The 5784-nt window shown below is 42.6% G+C and overlaps 1 non-coding gene and 1 pseudogene across 1 annotated transcript; both read left to right on the top strand.

Moving 5' to 3' along the window:
• Positions 1–927: 927 nt before the first annotated feature.
• LOC112633587 lies at positions 928–1500 on the top strand (annotated as a pseudogene).
• Positions 1501–5421: 3921 nt separating this feature from the next.
• On the top strand, positions 5422–5530 carry LOC112616262. Its single transcript, XR_003117604.1, has one exon.
• The last annotated feature ends 254 nt before the right edge of the window (positions 5531–5784 follow it).

Genomic DNA, 5784 nt, shown 5'->3' with positions numbered 1-5784 from the left:
CAAAGGACTCACTTTGAAAGACAAGACTTGAACACATTGTGATAGGGCAAAGCTTTAGCCACTGATCTACAGCACAAGGTGACTGCCGTTTTCTCCAGGAGTTTAAAGCGTTTTCAAGCTTGCAAAGGATTTTAACTGCTCAAGATAATTTTCTAAGACTAGCCATGTTGTTATTTTGCATCCTTCTTTCAATTTAACCTTTCTCTTTTATCCATCTACCCAGTTCCAGTAGTGACCCAATCTAAAAGGCTGTTAACATCCAGATAGTAATTTTCTAGGTTTTTACCATGTAAGCAAAAGGTTATTTCCAGAAAGGGGTAGAGGAGGCGCCTGCATGACAGACAGCTTTTGAACTCAAAAGGGAAATTTATAATTTTATTTGCTGCCTGCGGAGTTGCCCTTGGCTTTGTTTTGTTGGTAATGATGTTTGATTTGGAAGCCAGCTGGAGCGGAGACCCCCACCCCAGCAGAGGGCCATCGGGGGTGTAGGATGGGATTCTGTCCTGGGGGCCCTTCGAGCAGTCCCATTTCCATGGCCAAGCTTGTGGCTGAGGGGGCAAACTGTGTAAGGCTTTTCCCCATTTGTCCCATTGGGACAGTTTGCCTTTCAGTGGCCTGGCCTTCTGCACTGATGGCAGTTACCTGGAGGATATTCTGAGGGCAACCTAGACAGGGCTGGGGGCTCATAAAGCAGCCAGCAGTTGAGCCTGCCTTTTGTCCTTGTGTTTTCTGTGTTTTTCTTTCCCCTTAGCTCTGTCCTTTTTATTCTGCTCTCAGTTATAAAAGACTGAGGAGGCTAATTTGAGAATTTCCTGCATAGGGGCCATGCTATTAATGTATTACACAAGAAAATTAGATGTGCCCTGTTTTCTCTGCACCTCTGAGCTCACTGTCTGTTTGACTTTTTTAAGTTTTAATTTCCAAGACTTGAACTCGCTGCCATGTCCACTGAAGAAGGGTTCAACTTTAACACTGATGAGCAGGTGCTGGAAGGCCACTTCAGCACCTTCGGGCCTATCTCTGTGGTGGTTGTCAAGGAAACTCAGCGGTCCAGGGTTTTGGTTTCGTCACCATCACCAACCCAGAGCATGCCTCAGATGCCATGAGAGCCATGAACGGAGAGTCCCTGTATGGTCACCAGATCCGCGTGGATCATGCAGGCAAGTCTGCTGGGGAACCAGAGGAGGTGCTTTTGGGACCCATGGGCATGGTCGCAGCTACTCTAGAAGTGGTGGGAACCAGGACTATGGGAGTGGCAGGTGTGCCAGTTGACCTGGAGGATATAGATATGGATATGGACAGTCCAGACACTATAATGTCAGAAACCAGGGTGGTTATGAACGCTACTCAGAAGGAATTACAGAGGCAGTTATGACAACTGAAATGATACATGTGCACATAATATACACAAGGAATAGCTCTTCTGATCCAGGATCATCCTTCCAAAAGGCTGTATTTATAAAGGTTTTTGGAGCTGCATGGAAACATTTTATTTTATAGTATATCAACCTCTTGTTTTTAAATTGAGCTCCCAAGGTAGCTAGTTAAAGACCTTTTAGACAGCTCCATCTTTGTTTAAATTTTTTCCTCCCATTTGAAGCCAAATTATAAAACATTTGCAGGGTCTGAGTATTTTTCTTTTTACCAGTTTTTTAGTTTGAGCTCTCTGGATTATTGGATCTAGCAATAACTGGTCCTGGCATTTGACCAGACTGGTTTTTGAAAATTAATGTGTATCCAGGGACATTTTAAAAACCTGTACACAGTATTTATTGTGGATAGGAAGCAATTTCCAAATGTACCTGTAAGAAATCTGCATCAAGAACATGATTATCTAGGGATTTTCTTTAATTCAGATCACCAAACTGACTATATAGAAGAGTTGCTTTAAAATGTTTGCAAATGTCTTTTTTTTTAATACCAGAAGAAAAAAATGTTGTTTGTCTTATATACTGCTTAGGATGTCCTTCACAGAGCTTATTAAAAAGATGAAACTGAAAAAAAAAAAATTAGATGTTTCTTTTTGAGAATCTGAGAGTTAAATTTGTCTTAATGTTTTAGGATGTAGCCCAGAGGTGAGTCTGAAGAAATAGATGGGGTTTGTCCCATGTTGGGACTAGAAAATGATGAGCTGCTGGGGGGTAATGTCTGCTGGGAACATGAACCACACTTTCTTTAGGGGCATCCTGCTGAGGAAAAGGGTTCTGCTCACATCACAAAGGGATACAAGTGCACTTTCTAAAGGGGCGTTCCACCCCCATTAGAATGGACCTTTCAGTGCTGGCGCCTTAAGTTGGGTGATCAGCCCAGGTATGAGGAAAAAGGGTAAAGAGAGAGACAGAGTGCTGCCAGCCCTGGAGAAGGGACAGGAATGGGGACACTCACTGCTCTGAAGCCGCTTGAGATCACCTGATTTGGGAGCATCCAGAGCAGGATGTCTGGCTGTCTTCATGGGAGAATTTAGAGTGAGAAAGAGGGCGTCTGAGTTCCCCAAAACCTGTGTGCCAATTGTGCCACACAAAGGGATTGGGGACTTTTAACCAGAAAGGATAGGAGAGGGTCTTCCTCCCTTCTGGGCAAGGCAGTCAAAGTTGTTCACCCTCTGGCCTTCAGGCTACACCAAGGTGTGGGCCTGGCCAGTTGTGATCAATTGCCAGAGGGATGCTAGAGTTCGTCTGCTGGAAGACAGGAAAGGAAAGCAAACTCTGAACTCTCACCTAATCAGGCAGTGGTGGTCAGACATCTTTTCACAGGGACCTTCTGGTCTGCTGAGGAGTGGCCCCGGCTGGGGACCTTCAGCTGTCTCTGTGCTTGGATGCTGTCACCAAGAGGTTGGAGTTGGAGGACAGGAAAGGGAGAGAGTAGGGGAAGAGGTCCCTGAACAGTCCCTGTACGGGCCACCAAAACATCACAGATGTGACTATCTTGGGCCGGGCTGGTGTTGCAGGTGGTAAAGGAATTTACCAAGATAGTTGTAGGTAAAGAAAGGCAGATTTATTACAGAAAATATGAAAATACATTGCAAGATTGCAACAGGCAGCACAGCAGAGAAGGGGCTGCCTGCAAAAAGCCAGGGGCTGGAGGGAAGTTTTATAGGGTTGTGCTAGAGGGGGCTGCATGCAGAGGTCATCTCTCAGAACAGTTGTTCATTGTTCTCCACCTGGGGCCCTTCCCCACCTGAGGCCCCTTCTTTATTGTCGCTTACTTATCAGGACTCCACAACATTCTCATATTCTTGAGGCAAGATTCTGTCCATGAAGAGAGGAAGGGATAAAGCAAATGCAATATATATACACAATGGAATGCTCTTCAGCCTTAAAAATTCATGAAATCATGTCATTACAGCAACATGTATGGATGAGGTAGGAAAAATGCCCCAGAGAATCCACACCAAAGTTTCCTCCTCAGCAGCTGTGCCCACAGACAGAAGCTGTTTCTTCCCTGGGATGGTGCCCCAGGTCCTCCTGAAGCTGCCATGGTGCCCCCTCAGGAGGGTTCTGAAGGAACTGGAGCTCTTCTCCTCACAGGCCGAGTAGTATTTCTTTGTATATAAGCACCACATTTTCTTTATCCATTCATCTGTCAATGGACACTTAGGCTACTTCTATACGCTGTTGTGAATAATGCTGCAATAAACATGGGAGCACAGATGTCTCTTCCACATACTGATTTCATTTCATTTGGATAGATACCCAGTAGTGGAATGGTGGCAACATGGATGAACCTGGAGGACACTATGCTAAGTGGAATAAGCAAGACACAGAAAGACAAACATGATTTCAATCATGTATGGAATCTAAAAAAGTTTATCTCACAGAAGTAGAGAATAGAATAGTTGTTACCAGAGGCTGTGGAGGGGAAAGGGAATGGGGGCATAGGAAGCAATTGGTCAAAAAGTACAAAGCGACTGTTAGAAGTAGTTCTGGTGTTCTAGTCACAGTAGGGTGACGATGGTTAACAATATTGTATATTTCAAAAAAGCTAGAAGAGAGGATTTTGAATGCTCTCACCAGAAAGAAATGATAAACGTGGCCGGGCGTGGTGGCTCATGCCTGTAATCCTAGCACTTTGGGAGGCTGAGGAGTGTGTATCAACTGAAGTCAGGAGTTCCAGATCAGCCTGGCCAACATGGCAAAACCCCAGCTCTACTAAAAATACAAAATTAGCTGGGCATGGTGGCAGGCGCCTATAATCCTACATGGTGGCAGGTGCCTGTAAGCTACTTAGGAGGCTGAGGCAGGAGAATCGCTTGAACCCGGCAGGCAGAGGTTGCAGTAAGCTGAGATTGCACCGTTGCACTCCAGCCTGAGAGACGGAGCAAGACTTCATCTAAAAAAAAAAAAAAAAAAGAAAGGCCAGCAAAGTCAAGAGTCAAAGGAGCAGTGTTGAAGTCGGGAGCTTTAAGAAAAAGGAGTTTTGGAACAGTTATCTTAGCAGATAAATATGCATGGCAAATGGTAAACAAGTGAGTGGCTGAGCAGCTGTGAGGATTCAGGCTAGAATAGTGATTTTTAACTACTCCTTTAAATCAAGGACTGTCCTGCATGATACTTTCTCCTGCATGATACTTTGTGTACAACAAACACACACTAAATATTGTTGAATTGATTCTAATTTTTTAAAGTTTTCTTTTGAATGAGAGGAAAAGACAAGAGAAAAAAAGAAAACAAGGAAAGTGAAAGCAAGAGAGTGTTTCAGCTTTCCCAGGGCATGGGAATCTCAGAAGCGCTTTGCTTCAGCTTTCCCAGGGCATGGGAATCTCAGAAGTGCTTTGCTTGCTTAATGACCTTTACCAAGTCACCTTTTCAATACTGGCTTCATTTCCTAGGCAGCAAAACAGGGGAAATAATCTCTGCCTCCTTTTTGTCTTCCAAGAACATCATAAGCTCTTAGTAAAATAATATTTGTATACTCTTTTGGTTGCCTTATAGAAAAGAGAATATTTAATTTCCTCATTTTTATAGATTTGCTTCTCTTTTCTGGGCTGTTTATTATTATAGATTGGTTAGCAAGAGTTTGGCCTGTTGATATTGATTTTAAGACAATAGAAGGGGAAATAAGAATATGAGCAATGAAAAATTTGTGACAAAAATAAAATGGAGAAATGAAATGAAAGGAGAGGATGTTTGATTATTTTCAACCTTACCAGTCAATATCATTGTCTTTAAGTATCTCTTGGAGTTTCATGCAATTATTCTATCTCATCAATACACTTGAAGTTGCATTTTAATTTCATGATTGATTTCCAGGAGACAGTTTCTCTTTGTATTTTACTCATAAAGTATAAATAAGCAAAATGATTATTTTTAAAAGTTAACCAGACAATAGCTTTCTAAATATCATCCATGGTTTGCCAAGTCACCTATCCAAGTTTCCCTATGCTGAGGTAGATCACGTGTCTGTTTTTGATCATTAATAATAAGCCACCCCTTTTCTCCTCAGCCAAGGCTGGAGGCCAAGATCAGCCCTCAGGGATCATCATCAGGACTGCCATGAGCTGAGCCGCCTTGTTTTCCTGCCACAAACATGTGAAAAGAAAGAAAAAAGAAATAATAATAATAGTAATAATAATAATAATAATAATAATAAAGCAGTTTTCCTTCTGGCTCTGGGTTTGTTGTTATTTTGTGTAAGACCAACCCCTCCCCGCTTTTAAAGGGAATTATTTAACCAAAAAACTCCCTAGCATCTTTTCTGTGACTCTGAATTCATAATGTTGGTTATAATGTATGCTTTAATGTTAGGCAGGTCCAAGTCTGAAATATGGATTATAAAATCAACTGT

Source organism: Theropithecus gelada, chromosome 1 (assembly GCF_003255815.1).
Source record: "Theropithecus gelada isolate Dixy chromosome 1, Tgel_1.0, whole genome shotgun sequence".
NCBI classification, from domain to species: domain Eukaryota; kingdom Metazoa; phylum Chordata; class Mammalia; order Primates; family Cercopithecidae; genus Theropithecus; species Theropithecus gelada.
The sequence above is the reverse complement of the archived record's forward strand: the minus strand, read 5'-3'. Positions and strand labels throughout refer to the sequence as shown.